The 24,323-nt window shown below is 44.8% G+C and overlaps 1 protein-coding gene across 1 annotated transcript in view; it reads left to right on the forward strand.

The window, feature by feature from the left end:
* pah (phenylalanine hydroxylase) overlaps positions 1-24,323 on the forward strand; it is a 95,422-nt gene that overhangs the window by 17,662 nt on the left and 53,437 nt on the right. The window lies entirely within an intron of this gene.

Here is a 24,323-nt window from a genome sequence, read left to right on the forward strand (position 1 = left end):
TCAAGTCAGCCATAATCTTATTGAATACTAGAACAGACTCAATGGACTGAGTGGCCTACTCCTACTCCTCAGTCGTATGTTCTGATGTATTTATCTTATAAAAAAAGTGTATTCAGAATATCTGACTGACAGGTAGCAACATCTGATTGGATCATGAATATTCTGTTTTCAGTTGGCCGTTGTGAGGCAGCTACTCTGTCATTACAGTGAGGGATGACTGGTGGTGGTTTAATCTGGGGTTCACCACGTCTTAAGTGAGGTAAGAGGTTGAGAAGGAGAGTCCTTCATGGTAAACCTCAGCCATACAGAAACCACGCTGTTGGTATCACTCTGCTTCATAAACCAGCCGTCCAACTAATTGACCCTTACCCCCAACACTGGCCATTTGATATAACAGACGAGAATGGGTCAATTGATCCTCTTCACCCCATTTACTTGGTTTGGCCTACATGTGACACTAGGAAGAGCATTGTGGTTGACTCTTAACTGCCCTCTGAAGGTTAGATTCCTTACAGTGTGGAAGTAGGCCCTTCCGCCCAACCAGTCCACACTGACCCTCCGAAGAGTAACCCATCCAGAACTAGTGGGCAATTTAGCATGGCCTGCACATCTTTGGATTGTGTGAGGAAACCGGAGCACCCGGGAGAATATGCAAATATATTTACTGTCTATCCACACAGACAGCCACCCGAGGCTGGAATCAAACCTGGAACCCTGGTGCTGTGAGGCAGCAGTGCTAACCACTGAGCCACCATGCCGTCTTAAAAGTCATTAGAGAGAGTTGAAATGAGCCCAATCAATCCATTCAGTTCAAAGACAATAAATAATGGACAACAATTGGCCCAGTCATCGACATTCACATCACACCTGAGGTAATACTGACCTCTAGGAACATTCTACTGTGAGCTGTAGGCATTAGCTAACCACCTTGCCCAGAGAACCAAGTTTAAATGGCAGATTACCATAAGCAAGGCTGTTCATTTTGAATCATCCCAAAATAGATCCAGCCATCCCACAATTGCAACTGGGTTTCCTCCTAAACTTCCTCAAATCATTGTCTGTGCAGAAACAGGATGTAATCAGAATTAGGGGCATTGGTCGAGTGGGAAGTGAACGGAGGATGGATGGATATTATTAGTTTACAATCTACAAACGTATCCCAAGGATGGTTTGATAGCCTGTGAAAATTTCAGGTTTCAATGTATTTCGGGAGAAGGTGACGACTGAGATTTGCTACGGTATCGGGGATAAAGGAGTTATTGAGTAAAGATTGGAGAAGCTGAGATTAAAGAAAAGAAGGTCTTTATTAAATTTGCAAGGGGACGTGACTGACACTTGCTAGGCCAGAATTTATTGCCCGTCCCTAGTTGTCCCTTGAGAAGGTGGGGGTGAACTGCCTTCTTGACCCGCTGTAGTCCATGTGCTTTAGGTAGACCCACAATGCCCTGAGGGAGGGAATTCCAGAATTTTGACCCAGCGACACTGAAGGAAATGCGATACATTTCCAAGTCAGGATGGTGAGTAACTTGGAGGGGAACTTGCAGCACTGGTTCTCCCATATATCTACTAGCCTTGTCCTTTTAGGAGTTGAAAAGTGTGGTGCTGGAAAAGTGCAGCAGGCCAGGCAGCATCCGAGGAGCAGGAGAATCGATGTTTCGGGCATACGCCCTTCTTCAGGAATGAGGCTGGTGTGCCAGGTGGGCTGAGATAAAAGGTAGGGGGGAGGAATTTGGGGGAGGGGCGCTGGGAATACGATAGGTGGAAGGAGGTGAGGATGAGGGTGATAGGCCAGAGAGGGGGTGGGGGCGGAGAGATCGGAGAGAAGATTGCAGGTCAAGAGGGCAATGCTGAGTCTGAGGGTTGGGACTGAGATAAGGTGGGGGGAGGGGAAATGAGGAAACTGGAGAAACCTACATTCATCCCGTGTGGTCGGAGGGTTCCTAGGTGGAAGATGTTTCGCTCTTCCTCCAGGCATCGTGTGGCCAGGGTCTGGCAATGGAGGAGGCCAAGGACCTGCATGTCCTTGGCGGAGTGGGAGGGGGAGTTAAAGTGTTCAGCCGTGGGGCAGTTGGGTTGGTTGGTCCAGGTGTCCCAGAGGTGTTCTCTGAAACTTTCCGCAAGTAGGCGGCCTGTCTCCCCAATGTAGAGGAGACCACATCGGGTGCAGCGGATACAGTAAATGATGTGTGTGGAGGTGCAGGTGAATTTGCGACGGATATGGAAGGATCCATTGGGGCCTTGGAGGGAGGTGAGGAGAGAGGTGTGGACGCAATTTTGCACTTCTTGCGGTTGCAGGGCAGGTGCCGAGAGTGGAGATTGAGTTGGTGGGGGGTGTGGACCTGACAAGGGAATCGCGGAGGGAGTGGTCTTTCCGGAACGCTGATATGGGTGGGGAGGGAAATATATCCCTGGTGGTGGGGTCTGTTTGGAGGTGGCGGAAATGATGGCAGATCATACGATGTATCTGGAGGTGCAAGGTGGTGACCAGTGGGGTTCTGTCCTGGTGGCGATTGGAGGGGGCGGGGTTCAAGGGCGGAGGTGCAGGAAGTGGAGGAGATGTGGTGGAGAGCATCGTCAACCACATAGAAGGGGAAATTGCGGTCTTTGAAGAAGGAGGCCATTTGGGCTGTACGGTATTGGAATTGGTCCACCTGGGAGCAGATGCGGCGCAGGTGAAGGAATTGGGAATTTGGGATGGTGTTTTTACAGGGGGCAGGGTGGGAGGAGGTGTAATCTAGGCAGCTGTGGGAGTCGGTTGGTTTATAGTAAATGTCTGTGTTGTGTCGGGCAACTGGCCACACGACGGCTGGAGGAAGAGCGCCTCATCTTCCGCCTAGGAACCCTCTAACCACACGGGATGAATGTAGATTTCTCCAGCTTCCTCATTCCCCCCCTCCCCCCCACAACCTTATCTCAGTCCCCACCCCCAAATTCAGCACCGCCCTCTTGACCTGCAATCTTCTTCCCGACCTCTCTGCCCCCATTCCCTCTCCAGCCTGTCACCCTCACCCTCACCTCCTTCCACCTATCATATTCCCAGCGCCTCTCCCCCAAACTCACCCCCCCCACCTTTTATCTCAGCCCGCCTGGCACACCAGCCTCATTCCTGAAGAAGGGCTTATGCCCGAAAAGTAAAAAATGAGGTCTGCAGATGCTGGAGATCACAGCTGCAAATGTGTTGCTGGTCAAAGCACAGCAGGTTAGGCAGCATCTCAGGAATAGAGAATTCGACGTTTCGAGCATAAGCCCTTCATCAGGAATAAGAGAGAGAGAGCCAAGCAGGCTGAGATAAAAGGTAGGGAGGAGGGACTAGGGGGAGGGGCGATGGAGGTGGGATAGGTGGAAGGAGGTCAAGGTGAGGGTGATAGGCCGGAGTGGGGTGGGGGCGGAGAGGTCAGGAAGAGGATTGCAGGTTAGGAGGGCGGTGCTGAGTTGAGGGAACCGACTGAGACAAGGTGGGGGGAGGGGAAATGAGGAAGCTGGAGAAATCTGAATTCATACCTTGTGGTTGGAGGGTTCCCAGGCGGTCCTGAGCTGGGGTAGAAAGTCGATTCTCCTGCTCCTCGGATGCTGCCTGGCCTGCTGAGCTTTTCCAGCACCACACTTTTCAACTCTGGTCTCCAGCATCTGCAGTCCTCACTTTCTCCTAGTTGTCCTTTTGGGAGGTAGAGGTCAAGGGTTTGGAAGGTGCTGTTGAAGGAGCCTTGATGAGTGTCAGTTTTGACATGATGTTTTGATAGAATTTTCTGAATTCTGAGTGTCAATAACACGATGACATAAATTTAAGGTCATTGGCAACAGACTAGAGGCGGAGATGAGCAAATTATTCTTACAGTGAGTTGTTAAAATCTGGAGTGCATTGCCTGAAAGGAAGAAAATTTGATATTAACTTCTAAGATGGAATTGGTTGTTTAGAAAGAATTTGTAGGACCATGAGAAAACATTGGGTGAAGGAGATCAATCAGAAAGCTCCTTCAAAAGAGTTGACATAAGTAAGGTGGGCAGAGTGGCCTCTTTTTGAGTTCTCTCATACTAGCATTCCCTCTCTTGGGAGTTTGCTTCTGGGTAAGGGATTGCTCGAGAATGCGTCTTGATCAAGAGCAGGTATGTTAGTTTACACATGGCAAATGTGTGAAGTGTCGGGGTAAGAAGTCTTAGTTCCAAATCAGTACTCACTAGCTATTTGTAAAAACGTCCCTGGTGATACCGACTTGATAAAAATCCAGGCCATTAAGAGAGGTGACCAAAAGCTTGCTGGGTATTCTGGAGTAGGGAGTGTGCTGTCAGTGACAATATGGCTGCCAGCCACACGTACATGCAAATGCTGGAGATGACATAGCCCTCAGCCCAAGTGTTGGATAGTGCCAATTCCCCATCCCCTGCTGTTGGCCAATCTATCTTCCCCCCCCCCCACCCCACTTCCTGCTGCTGCCCAATGCCCTCCCTCACCCGCTACTGCTGGTCACTGACCTCCCCAACCTCCTGCTGCTTGTTACTGCCATTCCCCCCACCCCCTGTTATTGGCCATTGCCCTCTGCCATCTCCAGCCCCTGGTTTTGGCCACTGCATTCCCCACCCCTTGCTGATGAACACTGCCGTATCCCACCCTTTGCTGCAATTCACACAGAACCTCTTAGCGAAAGAGACAGAGCTCTGATAGGAGGAGTGGTTTAGCTAGGGAACCATGGAGGTAAAGACAGAGGTAGCTGAAGGCATGGCAGCAAATGACAATTACAATCAGGATGGACAGGAAATTAGAAATGGAACTGTGTAGAGATCTTGAAGGGTTGTAGAATTTGAGAACGTTACCTGGAGAAAGTGATATGGAGGGGCAAACTTTCAGATGATTCCTCTGCAGAGTTCTTCAGGTTTACTCCTCTGAATTGAATCAGAGAATTGTTACAGCTATAGGGCAAACATTCGGCCCATTGTGTCTGCACTAGCTCCCTGAGCATTCTCTCCATAACAAAATCATCTCCAATATTTGCTACTAGCCATGGGTAGGATTTATTGATGGGCGTCATTTTGTTTTCTATCAGTGGAATCCTGCTGTGTACAAATTGGCAGCAGCTTTTGCCTCAGGACAATTTCAAAATGTATCCATTAGTGATAAAAAGCTTTCACGTGTCATGAAAACAGAAAATGCTCTGTATAAATGCAACAGTCTCGTTTATCAGGAGAAAGCTAAAGCATTCAATGGAACCACATACATGACCTGCCTGTAAGTTATTAAACCTGGGCTTTGAAATAAAGACCAGCAACTTTTGAGAACTTCAGGTTATGAAAAATGCCATTTAAATAAAGGTTACATTGAATAAAAGTAAAGGCACCATAGTCTTACAAGACCTTAGGGCTTCTCTATTATCAGAAAGAGAGATTCCTGGTGGTGGTGGTTTAACCTGAGGGTCACCACACCTCCGGTAAGGCATATGATTGTGAGGGAAGGCCTCACAGCAGGTGTGGGACTTGAACCCATGATGTTGGTGTCACTCTGCAAACCAGCCATCGAAGCTAAGAGAAAATGAAGACCACAGATGCTGGAGATCAGAACCAAGAGTGTGTTGCTGGAAAAGCACAGCAGGTCAGACAGCATCAAAGGAGCAGGAGAATCGACACTTTGGGCAATAGCCCTTCATCAGGAATGAGGCTTATGCCTGAATGCTTAAGAAGGGTTTAAGAAACTGTTTAAGAATGGTGGTAAGGTCAATCCAGGGAACTATAGACCAGTGAGCCTGACATCAGTGCTGGGCAAGTTGTTGGAGGGAATTCTGAGGGACAGGATGTACATGTATTTGGAAAGGCAAGGACTGATTCAGGATAGTCAACATGGCTTTGTGTGTGGGAAATCATGTCTCAAAAGCTTGATTGAGTTTCTTGAAGAAGTAACAAAGAGGATTGATGAGGGATGAGCTGTAGTTGTGATCTATATGGACTTCAGTAACGCATTCAACAAGGTTCCCCATGGGAGACTGATTAGTAAGCTTAGGTCTCATGGAATACAGGGAGAACTAGCCATTTGGATACAGAACTGGCTCAAAAGGTAGAAGACAGAGGGTGGTGGTGGAGGGTTGTTTTTCAGACTGGAGACTTGTGACCAGTGGAGTGCCACAAGGATCAGTGCTGGGCCCTCTACTTTTTGTCATTTACATAAATGATTTGGATGTGAGCATAAAAGGTATAATTAGTAAATTTGCAGATGACGCCAAAATTGGAGGTATTGTGGACAGCGATGAAGGTTACCTCATATTGCAAAAGGATCTTGACCAGATGGGCCAATGGGCTGAGAAGTAAGAGATGGAGTTTGATTCAGATAAATATGAGGTGCTGTATTATGGGAAAGCAAATCTTAGCAGAACTTATGCACTTAGTGGTAAGGTTCTAGGGAGTGTTGCTGAACAAAGAGACCGTGGAGTGCAGGTTCATGACTCCTTGAAAGTGGAGTCACAGGTAGATAGGATAGTGAAGAAGGCATTTAGTATGCTTTCCTTTATTGGTCAGAATATTGAGTACAGGAGTTGGGAGGTCATGTTGCGGCTGTACAGGACATTGGTTAGGCCACTTTTGGAATGTTGTATGCAATTCTGAGCCTTTTCTGGATTGGTCCCATTGCCAATCTAGCTTTCTTTATGCATCCAACCTGCTCAACCTTTCCTAACTAGCCAAACCCCATTGATCAATGTTGGCATCTGCATCCATCTTTCTTCATTTCATTCTGTCACTTCCTATTCCCTTTTCCCATGTGAATCTAATCAATGTCTCCCCAAGTGCATCAGCACTGTGCTTTTGGTAGTAAGTTCGACATTCTTTTCACTCTCTGGGTAAAGAAGCTTATCCAGAATTGCCTATTTATTAGTGTCTGTCATGTTGTATGGCTGTTATTTTGGTCTCCCTCCTCATTAATATGAAACACTGTCTCCCTAACAAACACTTCCATAATCTTATAATCTTCTTTCAGGCCCCCACCTCTACCATCCCTCTCCTGAAGATTTTGTTCAGCCCATTTCATAATTTTGCTTATGTGGGACATTATCTGAACTCTCCACTGACAGCCTTGGAGCAGTTTATTCAATACACATATTGCTCCATGTACATTTCGGGGAAAATAAATTTCTTTGTCCTTCTCTGGATCATCTGACTAGACAAGTAACTCTTTCGTTTGTGCCAAATGTTATGAAAGGGACAATTGGGAAATAACAGTTCTAGGAGGGATATTTTCAAACAACCTATCAGATCTCTTGTTCAGTTTCCGCCTTTCATTTTCCATTTTGCATGTAGTCAATTTATAGATCTGGAAATTATGCAATTATTCTTTAACATTCCAAACAATTCGTTTGGTACTGATTCATTTTTTATGGCTTGCAGTGATCTCCATGCCCCTATCCGCCCACTGCACACTTTCCTTTGATCTGTGACACTGCTTTCTAAACACACACCACGTACTACAGTTGTTTACAAAATACAAGGTGCACTAGCGGTCAGACATTCTCCTCATGGTCACAACATTAAATGTCACCCTGTTCCAAAGCAGTTGTTTCAATGTGAGTGCCTGCAATTTGTTATTCATATCTGGGGTACTGATCCCAGATGTGGGCCAGTTGATAAAATGATGCCTTGGTTAATCTGACAAGCTTTAAAATATGACTCGATGTGAAAGGCTATTTGTACCAATAATAGGATCTGTTAGAGACACAGCATTCCAGGAACACAAATTGAAGATCAAGCAGTTTGAGCATGTTTTGAATTCATAGAAATCCTGCTGTGCAGAAAGAGGCCAGTCAGACCATAACGTCTGCACTAACAAGCATCCCACCATCAACTCTATACCCATAACCCCACATTTGCCATGGCTAACCCACCTAGCTGCTCATCTTTGGACTGTGGAAGGAAACCCACACAGACATGAGAAGAATGTGCAAACTCCACACCAATACTCATCCAAGGGTGGAATCGAGCCCAGGTTCCTGGTGCTGTGAGGCAGAAGTGCTAACCACTGAGCCACCATGTCGCCTTTTTGGGATTGGACCCAAAAGGATTGGCTGCTGCTTTCAGTTTTAGCATGAAACAGGCAATAACAAATCTGCACTTCCAACAGGACCACCACATCCCAAGAACAAAAAACAATAAGCAGTTACCCACTTCGACTGGGATGAAGAGAAATTTATTTGTTCAGAGATTTTAAATGTTTGGAATTCTCTATCCCATACAGACGTGGGAAGTCATTCTGTAATATGCTCCAGACAAAGTTTAATAGAGTTTTTTTGGGGCAAATGAAACTAATAGATAACCAATGAGCTGAAAAGTGCAGTTGAAGTAGTAAATTGACCTTGACAATAATCACAGACAGAGTTGGTTCCAAGGGCAAATATTCTATTTCCTATGTCCTTATACTACAATGTAAGAAATATAGCAGCCAATTTGTACACAGCAAGATCGCCAAACTGTAATGTGATAATGGGACTATTTGATTATGTTATTTGAGAGATAAATATTAACCAGTGAGCCGTGGAGAATGCCCCAACATTTCTTTAAAATAGTAGCCATGGGATCTCTCACCCGAAAGGGCAGAATGGGTTTCATCCTAAAAAGTGGCAACTCCAACAGTCCTTCGAGTAGGACATTAACACACAGCCATCTAAATCTGACGCATGAGATCCAACCCAACCGATGTGTTTGCTGCAGTTCGAGTTACAGTGACATGTTGTTGTCTCAATACTGAAGGGGAAACAAACATAACCAATGAAGTCACCCAGTTAAATAATGCATTCAGCACTGGAAATGTCCACTGGTTATTTGCAGATCTGAGAAAGCAAGCACAAGTTCAAATCAACTGACAAGCAAAATATCTTTGTTATGTTAACTTGGCTGAGTACCATAATGCATGCTGTCATAGATTCATGTCATATCATGGCCCATCGAGTCTGTACCACCAAAAACAGACTAACCCCACACCAGTCCCACTTTTCAGCACTGGTCCTATTGCCTTGAATGTTATGTCCCTACAAGTACTTATCCAAGTACTTTTTAAAGAATGTGAGGTTTCCTACCTCAACTAGCTTTCCAAGTAGTGCATTCAGGACTCCACCACCCTTTGGGTGATGGGATGTTTCCTCAAGTCCCTTCTGCCCCTTCTGCCATTCACGTTAAACCCCCAACCCCCTCCTTGTTCTTGTTAGTCTCCATGACCTGGCTATATTAACTCAATATTATTCAAGAACAATAAGCTAAATATCTCTGCATCCCTGCAGCCATTTGATCATCCAGAACTAGCACCAGTGCCATCTACCCATCGTCCCTGTGCTTCCTAACCCATACTGCCTTCTAGTCCAGTTTCAACCTGATTTTAGATCTTTGTTTTCAAGTCTCACTCCTCCATATCTCTGTAATCTTCTGCAGCCTTACTTCAATAGCACATGTCACAAACAGAATTTCAAGTGCATCTCTTCTCAAACTATTTGAAATCTGTCTACTTGCACAAGCACTTGCAGTTACTTACTTGAAAGATATTTTTCATAAACAAGCCTTTCCATCTTAACTGCTCTCAAATTCTTCGAAGAGTAAGCTTAATCAACTATTACCCATTCCTGCTAAAATTGATGGTTCTTTCTATCAATTTTTATTACATTAGATATTGTTCCAGTCACCTTTTTTCCTCTCACAAGCATTTCTTTCTCAATAGTACTCAGTCTGAGATTTTAGAGAAGATTTGTAGCTCAGGTTGTGAATCAGGTTGTCGGTTTGCTCACTGAGCTGGTGGGCTTGTTTTCAGATGTTTCGTCACCATGCTAGGTAATGTCATCAGTGAGCCCCTGGTGAATCTCAACTAGCAAACAGACAACCTGAGTACTTAGACTATGACATCAACAACCAGGAACTTTTCTCCAGACACTTGGTTCGCATGTGGATTAAATATGCTGAGGAAGTGGTGAATGCGGACACAATTGCAAAGTTTAAAAGACATTTGGATAGGAAAGTTTTGGAGGGATATGGGCCAGGAGCAGGCAGGTCAGACAGTTTAGGTTGGGATTATGTTCAGCATGGACTGGTTGGACCAACGGGTCTATTTCTGTACAGTTCGACTTTATAACTTCAATTTTCTTACCCTCAACTTTCTTATATTTGAATTTTGTCATTTTGACAACATATGGGGAAGTTTGATGATTAATCTGTAACTCTTCAAGATTCTTAACTCAATTCTCCATAACAAAAGCAAAACCATGCAGATGCTAGATATCTGAAAAACAAAACAGAAATGCTGAATATACTCAGTGGGTCAGGTCACATCAATGGACAGAAAGAGAAATTTAATATTTCTTATTGTGGCATTTCATTAGAATGTAGTTCTTCTAAAAGCTCTAGACAAGCATAAGATTGGGGAAGGGAATGAATAGCAGAGTTATATGAAAAACGAAGTGAGGATGTTTGATTGGAGCATGAACCACCAGCATGGACTGGTAGATCAATTGCTGTGACAGATATTCTGTGGAATCCCAACAGTACTGATCTCATGCACACTGACTCAGCATTGTGGGAGTGGCATGGCAGACTTGTCCAAAACAAACCGCTTGTGATACACTTAGGGTTATCAAGTATATCTTTATGCAACATGTTCTAGATATCGTCGGTGTAACTGGGTATGTGACAAAGCTATAATGGTCTGAAGGTAAAGATACAAAATTTAAATATCCCAGACTCCATCCTACCCTGGGATCACTTGAAGCATGGCACCCTACTGAGAGAATTCCTGATGAAGGGCTTACACCTGAAACACCGATTTTCCTGCTTCTCGGATGCTTCCTGACCTGCTGTGCTTTTCCAGCACCACACTCATGACCCTATTGCAAGCATTCTGCTCTATTATAACTTAATGTTGATGTATAATTGTTAGCTGTAATAAGCATCTGTTTGATTCTTCAATACCATAATATTCAGCTTCTTATATTCTGGGAGATAATGTAAACATTGCCCCCCTCATGTAAAATACCATTAGAGGAAAACATACATCATGGTTTGCAGCAGTGACTGTACATAAAACACTCCAATAACTTGTTGGTAGATATTTGGAAAACTGACTGAAGATCAATTGGACAACAGATTGGACAACAGAGAATTCAGACAAACAGCAACATCAGATACAGATTCTAAGATTGTCTTACTTTAGAATAAAACAAATGCTGAAGTTACAAACACTGTCAAACCTAGTGGCTGCAGGCCTGTACATGAGCAGTATACATCTTTCTGTTGTGGTTCTGTTCGCCGAGCTGGGAGTTTTTCTTGCAAACGTTTCATCCCCTTTCTAGGTGACATCTTCAGTGCTTGGGAGCCTCCTGTGAAGTGCTTCTGTGCTGATTCCTGTGGCATTTATACTGGTTTGAATCTGCCCGCTGCAGTGGCCGGTATATAGGGTCTATGTCGATGTGTCTGTTGATCGAATTCGTGGATGAGTGCCATGCTTCTAGTGCCAAACAGAGAACAGCCAGGGAATTCCTAGAAGCATGGCACTCATCCACGAATTCGATCAACAGACACATCGACATAGGCCCTATATACCGGCCACTGCAGCGGACAGCTACTGACAACCGGAAGCGGCAGATTCAAACCAGTATAAATGCCGCAGGAATCAGCACAGAAGCGCTTCACAGGAGGCTCCCAAGCACTGAGGATGTCACCTAGAAAGGGGATGAAATGTTTGCAAGAAAAACTCCCAGCTCGGCGAACAGAATCACAACAACGAGCACCCGAGTTACAAATTTTCTCACAAACTTTGAATACATCTTTCTCCATCTTCAAAAACCGCAACAGACTGTTCCTAAACTGAAAATAGAGTTTAAAAAAAACTAATGAAGCAATTTTCAATGTTAAAAAGCCTTAACTGTGTCCAGACCTTGACTAATTCCATTATACTTTTTCTTCAAATCAGCATAAATCTAAACAAAGTATATGTTATAATTTCACTCCTTAGTTGGTGTGAATCTCACCTACAAACATAAACCTGATAATATAAGCCTGCAATTTCTAAGTTAGAAACCTGCAATTCTTCAAGGAGCAATAACAGGGGAAACATAAAGAGAAGCAGAAGCAAAAAACAGGCAAATTAAATGAGAGAGAAGCAAAACCAGCAGAAGAAACAAAGACTGCATAGCACTTCACTTCTTAAAAAAAAAGACCTGCTCAAAGAAATGGAAGGCAAACATGTAATTATGGATTAGGCAGCATTGAGTGACAACTTTACTGAGTTACAACTTTTCAAACACCATTTTCAGTTCTGTTTTACAGATCAAATGATAGGTGATCCCATGGAAAACACTTTAAAAATCTTGTTTGTTATTTGGAAGCACTCGCTTTCGGAACACTGCTCCTTCATCAGATAGTTGTGGAACAGGATTATAAGACACAGAATTCATAGCAAAAGATTACAGTGTCATGCAACTGAAATTATATATTTGTTCAATGTATCATTTAATTTGCATGACAGCGTAATCTTTTGCTATAAGTTCTGTGTCTTATGATCCTGCTCCACAGCTACCTGATAAAGGGGCAGCGCTTTGAAAGCTAGTGCTTCCAAATAAACCTGTTGGACTATTACCTGTTGTCGTGTGATTTTTAACTTTGTACACTCCATTCCAACACCGGCTGCTCCACATCTTGTTTGTTATTGGCACTCTATGAGGACTTCATAAGATCAACACATCCAGTCTTTCCATGAGCAATCAGACAGATCCAAAAATCATCTGGAAGGTACTTGAAGACCAGCTCAAGATAAGCCAGAACTTCAGGGTTAACAGGCTCCAATTATGTCATGAACACAGTAATCCTTAGTATCTATTCACCAGTATCTTGGAATATAATGCATCAAAGAGTGTGAGAATTATTTCTCTGAAGAGAGTTTGTCAGAGACACTCACTGAAGATAGTACCCACCTCTACACCAATTAAAAAATTACAGGAGTAGTGCCTGAGGACGGGAGGATAGCAAATGTGGTTCCCTTGTTCAAAAAGGGTAATAGAGACAACCCTGGTAATTACAGACCAGTGAGTCTCACTTCAGTTGTTGGTCAAGTGTTGGAAAAGGTTATAAGAGATAGGATTTATAATCATCTAGAAAATAATAATCAGATCAGGGACAGAGAGCACAGTTTTATGAAGGATAGGTCAAACCTAATGAATCCTTTTGAGTTTTTGACAAAGTGACCAAACAGGTAGATGAGAGTAAACCGGTTGATATGGTGTATATGGATTTCAGCAAGGCATTTGATAAGGTTTCCCAAGGTAGGCAAATGTACAAAATGCAGAGGAATGGGATTGTGGGAGACATAGCGGTTTGGATCAGTAATTGGCTTGCTGAAAGAAAACAGAGGGTTGTAGTTGATGGAACATGTTCATTTTGGTGTCCAGTTACGAGCGGTGTACCGCAAGGGTCGGTGTTGGATCCACTGCTGTTCGTCATTTTTATAAATGACCTGGATGAGGGCTTAGAAAGGTGGGTGAGCAAATTTGCGGAAGACACTAAGGTCGGTGGAGTTGTGGATAGTGACGAAGGATGTAGTCGGTTGCAGAGAGACATAAATAGGATGCAGAGCTGGGCTGAGAGGTGGCAATAGAGTTTCGATTAGATTAGGTTACAGTGTGGAAACAGGCCCTTCGGCCCAACAAGTCCACACCGACCCGTCGAAGTGCAACCCACCCAGACCCATTCCCTTACATTCACCTAACACTCCGAGCTGTAGGCCTCAGTCTCTCGGAAGACTTCGCGACGGCTGGTGGGTAAGTTTGGTCGTTTATTTAATAGTTAAAAGTTTAAAGTTTTCCTTTAAAAAAGCGGTAGCAGACCCGGAAGGCGCGCTAGGTTACCTGGGTAAGGTTTTTTTTTCTCTCCCCTTATTTAAACGCGTAGGTGAGTCACCCGAGGCACTACACGAGTAGTGCCTCCCACCCTTCCACCTCCTCTAACCTAATAATAAGACCAATTGTGACTAGCGGGTAAGTGCTGCATTTTCCTTGTTTGTTTCTTTAGATTTAGTTGGTTTTTGTTGTTTTTTAAGGAAAGCTTACTTTTAGAGGGATGGCAGTGCAGAGAGGGCAATGTTCCTCTTGCAACATGTATGAGGTGAGGGAAGCCATTAGCGTCCCTGCTGAGTACACTTGCAAGAAGTGCACCCATCTCCAGCTCCTCCAAACCCGTGTTAGGGAACTGGAGCTGGAGTTGGATGAACTGCGGATCATTCGGGAGGCAGAGGAGGTCATAGATCGGAGCTTTAGGCAAGTAGTTACTCCGAAAGTTCAAGATAGATGGGTGACAGTGAGGGGGAGTGGGAGGAGGAAGCCAGTGCAGGGACCCCCTGCGGTCATTCCCCTCAAGAACAAGTATACCGTTTTGGATACTTGTGGGGGGGATGACTTACCAGGGGCAAGCAACGAGGTTCAGGCCTCTGGCACGGAGCCTGGCCCCGTTGCTCAGAAGGGTAGGGTGGAGAAAGGTAGAGCGATAGTTCTTGGGGACTCGATAGTGAGGGGTACAGACAGACGGTTTTGTGGGGGCGACAGGGACTCACGTTTGGTATGTTGCCTCCCAGGTGCAAGGGTACGTGATGTCGCTGATCGTGTTTTCCGGGTCCTTAAGGGGGAGGGGGAGCAGCCCCAGATCGTGGTCCACGTTGGCACCAACGATATAGGTAGGAAGAAGGGTGAGGATGTCAGACAGGCTTTCAGGGAGCTAGGTTGGAAGCTCCGAGTTAGAACAAACAGAGTTGTAGTCTCTGGTTTGTTACCCGTGCCACGTGATAGAGAGTCGAGGAATAGGGAGAGAGAGCAGTTAAATGCGTGGCTACAGGGATGGTGCAGGAGGGAGGGATTCCGGTTTCTGGACAACTGGGGTCCTTTCTGGGGAAGGTGGGACCTCTATAAAAAGGATGGGCTACACCTGAACCTGAGGGGCACCAGTATCCTTGGGGGGAGGTTTGCTAGTGCTCTTTGGGAGGGTTTAAACTAACTCCACGGGGGCATGGGAACCAGGACTGTAGCTTTAGGGTACAGGACCTTGAGTGTAGGGAGGTTAGGAATAATGCAGCGATCTCTAAGGAGGGTGCCTGTAACCAGAAAGGTGGATTGAAGTGTGTATACTTCAATGCCAGAAGTATAAGGAATAAGGTAGGTGAACTTGCAGCGTGGGTTGGTACCTGGGACTTCGATGTTGTGGCCATTACAGAGACGTGGGTAGAACAGGGACAAGAATGGCTGTTGCACGTTCCAGGGTTCAAATGTTTTAGTAGGATCAGACATGGGGGTAAAAAAGGGGGAGGTGTGGCATTACTTGTCAAAGACAGTATCACAGCAGTGGAATGGACGATGGAAGAGGACTTGCCATCTGAGGTAGTTTGGGCTGAGGTTAGAAATAGGAAAGGTGAGGTCACCCTGTTAGGTGTTTTCTACAGGCCTCCTAATAGTCCTAGAGAAGTAGAGGATAATATTGCGAGGATGATTCAGGAAAAGAGTGAAGGTAGCAGGGTGGTTGTTATGGGGGACTTTAACTTCCCAGATATTGACTGGGAGAGCTATAGCTCGAGTTCATTAGATGGGTCGGTGTTTGTACAATGTGTGCAGGAGGGTTTCCTGACACAATATGTCGACAGGCCAACAAGAGGGGAGGCTATATTGGATTTGGTTCTAGGTAATGAACCAGGCCAGGTGTTAGACTTGGAGGTAGGTGAGCACTTCGGGGACAGTGACCACAACTCGGTGACTTTTACTTTAGTGATGGAGAGGGATAATCGTGCGCCGCAGGGCAAGAGCTATAGCTGGGGGCAGGGAAATTATGATGCAGTGAGGCATGACTTAGGATGTGTGGATTGGAAAAACAGGCTTCAAGAGAAGAACACTAATGAGATGTGGGGATTGTTCAAGGAGCAGCTACTGCGTGTCCTCGATAGGTATGTACCAGTCAGGCATGGTGTAAAGGGCCTTGTGAGGCAGCCGTGGTTTAGTAAGGAATTGGAGTCCCTTGTGAAAGGGAAGAAGGCGGCATATGTAAAGATGAGGCGTGAAGGTTCAGTAGGGGCGATTGAGAGTTATAAGGTAGCCAGGAAGGAGCTAAAGAGGGAGCTAAGAGAAGCGAGAAGGGGACATGAAAAGTCTTTAGCTGGTAGGATTAGGGAAAACCCAAAGGCTTTCTATAGGTATGTCAAGAATAAAAGGATGACTAGGGTAGGTATCGGTCCAGTCAAGGATAGTAGTGGGAAGTTGTGTGTGGAGGCGGAGGAGATTGGAGAGACATTAAATCAGTACTTTTCATCAGTATTCACTCAGGAACAGGACACTGTTGCTGATGTGAATATGGAATCACAAATAATTAGAATGGATGCCCTGGAAATCTGCAGGGAAGAGGTTTTGGGAATATTGGAAAGGATGAATATAGATAAGTCTCCTGGGCCTGATGGCATTTACCCCAGGATCCTATGGGAAGCTAGGGAGGAGATAGCAGAGCCATTGGCCTGGATTTTTATGTCGTCATTGTCAACGGGAATAGTACCAGAGGACTGGAGGATAGCGAATGTGGTCCCCTTGTTCAAGAAAGGGAGTAGGGATAGCCCTAGTAACTATAGGCCAGTGAGTCTGACTTCAGTGGTGGGCAAAGTCTTAGAGAGAATGGTAAGGGATAAGATTTATGAACATCTGGGTAGGAATAACGTGATCAGGGATAGCCAGCATGGTTTTGTGAAGGGCAGGTCGTGCCTCACAAACCTTATTGAGTTCTTTGAGAAGGTGACTAAGGAAGTGGATGAGGGTAAAGCAGTAGATGTTGTGTATATGGATTTTAGTAAGGCGTTCGATAAGGTTCCCCATGGTAGGCTAATGTTAAAACTACGGAGGTATGGCATTGAGGATACATTAGAGGTTTGGATTAGGAATTGGCTGGCTGGAAGGAGACAGAGGGTAGTAGTTGATGGATTATGTTCATCTTGGAGCGCAGTTACTAGCGGTGTACCACAAGGATCTGTTTTGGGACCATTGCTTTTTGTTATCTTTATAAATGATCTAGAGGAAGGACTTGAAAGCTGGGTAAGCAAGTTTGCGGATGACACAAAAGTCGGTGGAGTTGTGGATAGTGAGGAAGGAAGTGGTAGGTTACAGCGGGATATAGATAAGTTGCAGAGCTGGGCGGAAATGTGGCAAATGGAATTCAATGTAGCTAAGTGCGAAGTCGTTCACTTTGGTAGGAATAACAAGATGATAGATTACTGGGCTAATGGTAGGCTACTTGGTAGTGTGGATGAGCAGAGGGATCTTGGTGTCCATGTACACAGATCTCTGAAAGTTGCCACCCAGGTAAATAGTGCTGTGAGGAAGGCATATGGTGTACTGGGCTTTATTGGCAGAGGAATTGAGTTCCGGAGTCCAGAGGTCATGTTGCAGTTGTATAAGACTCTGGTGAGGCCTCATCTGGAGTATTGTGTGCAGTTTTGGTCGCCATACTATAGGAAGGATGTGGAAGCTTTAGAACGAGTGCAGAGGAGGTTTACCAGGATGTTGCCTGGAATGGTAGGAAAATCTTATGAGGAAAGGCTGAGGCACTTGGGGCTGTTCTCATTGGAGAAGAGAAGGTTTAGGGGAGATCTGATAGAAGTGTATAAGATGATTAAGGGTTTAGATAGGGTAGATACTAAGAACCTTTTACCGCTAATGGAGTCAGGTGTTACTAGGGGACATAGCTTTAAATTAAGGGGTGGTAGGTATAGGACAGATGTTAGGGGTAGATTCTTCACACAGCGGGTTGTGAGTTCATGGAATGCCCTGCCCGTATCAGTGGTGAACTCTCCTTCTTTATGGTCATTTAAGCGGGCATTGGATAGGCATTTGGAAGTTATTGGGCTAGTATAGGTTAGGTAGGATTCGGTCGGCGCAACATCGAGGGCCGAAGGGCCTGTACTGCGCTGTATCCTTCTATGTTCTATGTTCTATGTACTATGGGCAATATAGCGTGGCCAATTCTCCTAACCTGAACGTTTTTGGACTGTGGGAGGAAATTGGAGCACCCGCAGGAAACCCACGTAGACACGGGGAGAATGTGCAAACTCCACACTGAGAGTCGCCTGAGGCGGGAATTGAACCCAGGTCTCTGGCGCTGTGAGGCAGCAGTGCTAACCACCGTGTCACCGTGAGTTTAATGTGGACAAGTATGAGGCGATATACTTTGGACGGAGTAATCGGAATGCAAAGTACTGGGCTAATGATAAGATTCTTGGGAGTGCAGATGAGCAGAGAGATCTCGGTCTCCATGTACACAGATCCCTGAAAGTTGCCACCCAGATTGACAGGGTTGTTAAGAAGGCATACAGTGTTTTGGCCTTTATTAATAGAGGGATTGAGTTCTGGAACCAGGAGGTTATGCTGCCGCTGTACAAAGCTCTGGTACGGCCACACATTGGAGTATTGTGTACAGTTCTGGTCACCACATTATAAGAAGGATGTGGAAGCTTTGGAAAGGGTGCAGAGGAGATTTACTAGGATGTTGTCTGGGATGGTAGGAATGTCTTACGAGGAAAGGCTGAGGGCCTTGAGGCTATTCTCGTTAGAGAGAAGAAGGTTGAGAGGTGAGTTAATAGAGACATACAAGATAATCAGAGGGTTAGATAGGTTGGACAGGGAGAGCCTTTTTCCAAGTATGGGGATGGCAAACACAAGGGGACACAACTTTAAAGTGAGGGGGGATAGGTATAAGACAGATGTCAGAGGGAGTTTCTTTGCCTGCATCGGTAGTAGATTCGCCAAGTTTAAGTGCATTTAAGTCATCATTGGACAGGCAAATGGACGTACATGGAATAGTGTAGGTGGGATGGGCTTCAGATTAGTATGACAGGGCGGCGCAACACCGAGGGCCAAAGGGCCTGTACTACGCTGTAATGTTCTATGTTCTAAAACCTTTAGGAAGAGTCTTTTGGACAAAAAAAGGGCAATACTATTGACACATCACTTGAAGGTACCAAAACAGCAAGCCAATAACAACTGCATGCCTTAATGCAGTTAACAAACACGATTGCTACAATCAAGGCCAAGCCAGACCCCAGAATAAAACACAGGTGAACAAAACTGAAGAGCACCACAACATTGGCAGCAAGGAAAGGATTAAGCAGGTGCACAACTCAAGCCTATCAACGAGACTCAGAAAAGGCATCTCCGCTTGAGAGATTTGCTCACGAAGGACCTCTCCTGTGTGTCGGAAGGCAACCACCAACTACAGGCTTCATTTCGCTCAAGCTGGTATTGCCCTCAAGATATGGTTAACTGCAATGCGACAAACACAGGAATATCATGATTCCAAAATGGATACATCAGAAAAGGCAATGCGTGCATCTTGGTCAAAGGACAAAAACGCCTCTTTTACTGTTTGTCCAAAGAGCCTGTAGTTTGTATGAGTCAATTATTCCAATATCAGGCACAAGTTCGGTTTTATACATACTAATTCATCAAGAAATTCACTGTTGAAATGACTTGCCACAAATTACTAACGTAGACAAGCTGGAGGTTGGAAGGATACAGCGAGGCAAGCGGGATCAGGAGAAGGAGCTGTTTCGGGTGTAATGCTTCTTCAGGAAGGGTGTGACCTCTTCCATCCCCTTTCTCACTTCCATACAGCCGTAACTCTTCAGTCTCCTTTCTCACTGCTACACTGCTGTAACCTCTTCAGTCCCCATTCTCACTGCCATACTGCTGTAACCTCTTCAGCCCCTTTCTCACCGTCACACTGCTGTAAACCCTTCTGTCCCCATTCTCCCTGCCACACTGCTGTAACCTCTTCAGTCCTTTTCTCACTGTCACACTGCTGTAACCACTTCAGCCCCTTTCTCACTGTCACACTGCTGTAACCACTTCAGCCCCTTTCTCACTGCCACACTGCTGTAACCACTTCAGCCCCTTTCTCACTGCTACACTGCTGTAACCACTTCAGCCCCTTTCTCACTGCCACACTGCTGTAACCACTTCAGTCCCTTTCTCACTGCCACACTGCTGTAACCACTTCAGTCCCTTTCTCACTGCCACACTGCTGTAACCACTTCAGTCCCTTTCTCACTGCCACACTGCTGTAACCACTTCAGTCCCTTTCTCACTGCCACACTGCTGTAACCACTTCAGCCCCTTTCTCACTGCCACACTGCTGTAACCACTTCAGCCCCTTTCTCACTGCCATACTGCTGTAACCTCTTCAGTCCCTTTCTCACTGCCACACTGCTGTAACCACTTCAGCCCCTTTCTCACTGCTACACTGCTGTAACCACTTCAGCCCCTTTCTCACTGCCACACTGCTGTGACCTTTTCCACTGACTTCTCCACCTCCTGATGCTGCCACACTGCTGTGTTGGTCAAGCTTCCTGCCTTTCTACTTTGTGTTCCACATCTGCAGTTTTTGGTTGTCTCTTACAAATTGCTCTTGAGCGCACCACCACATTTGTGGTGTCTTCTGTTCAGGATGAAGGATGTAGAGTCTTAGAGCCATACAGCATGAATATAGATCCTTCGGTGCAACCCGCCCATTATGAACATAATCCTAAGCCAAACTAGTGCCACATGCCTGCTCCTGGCCCATATTCCTCCAAACCCCAACTATCTATCCAAATGTCTTTCAAACATTGTAACAGGACCCCCATCCATTACTTTCTCAGGAAGTTCATTCCACATATGAACAACCCTTTATGTAAAAAATTTGCCTCTTATGTCTTTTTTAAATCTCTCTCCTCTCATCTTAAAAATACGCCCCCGGCCTTGAAATTCCCACATCATATGGAAAAGACAACTACCATTAACTCTACCTATAACCCTCATTATTTTATAAACTTCTATCAGATCGCCTCTCGACCTCCTACGGTCCGGTGAAAAATGTCCCAGCCTATTCAACCTTTCTTGAGAATTTAAACCTTCCATACCCAATAACATCCTGGTAAATCTCTTGTGAACCTTCTCCAGCTTGATAATATCCTTCCTATAACCAGAAGACCGGAACATGCTGAATAGGTTACCCGAACCACACATTTTACACTTGATGCTCGAGATGACAAAGTTTAAGGCATTCTCCAATGTGAAAAGTTAACATTACCAAATGCATATGATATGCAACTACAAGACTTTGCAAAAGATTGTTCTGAAGATACAGCCTGACAGTATTAAAGAAGTGAACCCCATATCCTTGGAAACAAAAACAGAAATTGCTGGAAAAACTCAGCAGGTCTAGCAGCATCTGTGAAGAAAAATCAGAGTTATCAGTTTGTGTTGACTGACCCTTGGACCCATAGCCTTGGAACACAGTGCAATGATATTTTTCTTTCCCTCCATTCTAAATCTCTGGTGTTTAACCTTCCATCCATCGCTCTTTCTTCTTCAACCCTGTACTACTGGAAACAATTGGCTTCACATGCTTTAATAATAAAAAAAACCCTTTCTTTAATGATATCATCTATTGTTTCAATGAATAGATTTTTTTCAATTTTTCAATCTTCCAAACCTACAACCACTTCCATCTGGAAGGACAAGAGCAACAGACACATGGGAGCACCACCACCTCCAAGCCACTCAAAGTTTGCAAAGGGATATAGACAAGTGAGATGAGTGGGCAATCTAGGAAAATGTGGACTTGTCTGCTTGTATAGAAACATTAGTAAAACAGAATATTATTTTAATGAAGTGAGTTTGCAAAACTCAGATACAAAGGAATCTGGGTGTCCTTGTCCTGATTTGGAAATATATCACTGGTCTTTCACTGTCACTGGCTCAAAATCCCAGAATTCCCTCCCTAAGGGAATTGTGGGTCAACCCACAGCACGTGGAATGCAGCGGTTCAGAAAGGCAGCACATCCCCACCTTCTTAAGGTAACTAGGGATGGAAAATAAATGCTGACCTCGGCAGCAATTCCCATACCCCATGAACAATTTTTAAACAATCATTTCCCTTATTTTCACCTAAGGATCTATCTCAGGGCTCCTCACAGCATATCAATATTGTGTGTGGTATATTAACATTCAGACATGAATCCAGCCCATCAAGGTTCCTCACCTTTTATTTCTGAACCCACCATGACGGGCAACTTGTATGAATTCAATAAATGGGATAGCGCCAGAGATTTTAAAAAGTCAAATTAGAGCAAAATACTGAAGGTGTCAGAAATCTGAATCAAACACATAAAGGATGCTGGAGAAATATTAGTAAAGCAGAATATTATTTTAATGAAGTGAGTTGCAGGACTCAGATATGGTTCTGTGGGGAAAGAAACTGAGTTAATGTTTTGAGTCCAAAGACTCTTCTTGGAACTTGTTTTTGAAAACTCCAGCTTTTAATTTGTTATGGAATGTGGGCCATATTGCAAGGTCAATATATATTGCTGATTCCTTGTGACTGCTTGAGAAGGTGGGAGTGGTCTACCTCCTGGCGTTGCTACTGTCTTCCTGGTGCATCCCACAGCACTTGGTCTATTCCCCTTTCTGAAGGCTTGGTGCAGGGCAGTTAAAAGCCAATCAAGTTGGTGAGGCCCTGGAGTCACATACATACCAGGAGTGGGATTGTTGGCTTCTTTTCCAGATTCCCCAAATGGAGTTGAAATTTTCCAACAGCATGATAGGATTTGAACCCCAATGGTATTGCACCTCATAGTTGGTGGTGTAATTAACACTGATACTTGATATGGTGATACCTAGAAGTTCTTGCTGAGATCATTGAGAGTGGTATTTTAGCACAGATAGAAGATTGGCTAATGAGTGGAAACCAAAGTCGGGATTAGTTAGTATTTTTAGGCTGGCAAGTTGTAACTAGTAGCTGCAGGAATGAGTGTTGTGATCTCAGCTATCTACGATCAATACTATTGATTTGGATGATGAAGCAACCTGTTTGCAGTCAAACAATTAGGACCCATGGACACAGCCTTAGAATTAGAGGGGGTAAATTCAGAACAGAAATGCGGAGACATTTCTTCAGCCAGAGAGTGGTGTGCCTGTGGAATTCATTGCCGCAGAGTGCAGTGGAGGCCGGGACGCTAAATGTCTTCAAGGCAGAGATTGATAGATTCTTGATGTCAAGAGGAATTAAGGGCTACGGGGAGAATGCGGATAAGTGGAGTTGAAATGACCATCAGCCATGATTGAATGGCAGAGTGGACTCGATGGGCCGAATGGCCTTACTTCCACTCCTATGTCTTATGGTCTTATGGTCTAAATTGCTGATGTAACAAGGATAGGTGGGAAAGCACGGTGTCAGAGTCTGCAAAGGGACAGAGGCCAGTGAGATCAGTGGACAATGCGGGAAAATGTGGACTTGTCTGCTAGTACAGAAATATTAGCAAAGCAGAATAGATTTTAATGAAGTTGGTTTGCAGAAATCAGATGCAAAAGAGATCTGAGTGTCCTTGTACATGAATCATTAAACCTCAGCATGCCAGTTATTAGAGTCAAAAAGTGTGGCACTGGAAAAGCACAGCAGGTCGTGCAGCATCTGAAGAGCAGGACAGTCGATGTTTCAGGTATAAGCCCTTCATCAGGAATGTGGAGGGGGTCTCCAGACTACATTCAGACCGTCGCAATTTGGACCTCACCAGGACTACCGCTTCCCTCCACAAGGATACCAGTTATTAGGAGGGCAAATGGAATACTGGCTTTTATTGCCAGTGAGTCAGAGTAACAACTGTTAGGGCTATAGTGAGAACACTGTGCACAGCTTTGGTTTCTTTGCTTAAGGACGGATGTACTTTGCAAATAGTTCAGAGACTGTTCACTCTGTTGATTCCCAGGATGAGGGGGTTGTCGTATGAGGAAACATTGGCCAGGTTGGGCCAATACTCACTGGAAGCTAGGAAATTGAAAACTGATCTTATTGAAACATACTGAGGGGCTTGTCAGGGTTGATGCTGAGGGATGTTTCCCCTTTTGGGGAGTCAAGAATTATGAAGTACAGTTTTAAAGGAAAGGCTGTCCCACTGAAAAGGAGATGAAGAAGCATTTCTTCTCTCAGAGAGCTTTTAGCTTTTGGAATTCTCTTTTCCAGAGATTAATAGTGGCTAGATCATTAAATATACTAAAGGATGAGTTATACAGACATGAAGGGAATCAAGAGTAATCGGGGACATCAGAGCAGATAGAGGTGGAGTTAAAGCCACAATCATTTTGAGCCATGATCCTGTTGATTGTCAGAAGAGGCTAGTGGGCTGAATGGCTTACTTCTGCTCCAGTTCCTTCTGGTCTTATCCAGTCTAGTGCTGAGGCTGCTCCATTGATGGATTTGTCATTTTTCAACTGAGATACTAAGACAAGACCCCATCTGCTAGCTTTGCAAAAGACCCCATGACACAAGAGCAG

Source organism: Hemiscyllium ocellatum, chromosome 19 (assembly GCF_020745735.1).
Source record: "Hemiscyllium ocellatum isolate sHemOce1 chromosome 19, sHemOce1.pat.X.cur, whole genome shotgun sequence".
NCBI classification, from domain to species: Eukaryota; Metazoa; Chordata; class Chondrichthyes; order Orectolobiformes; family Hemiscylliidae; genus Hemiscyllium; species Hemiscyllium ocellatum.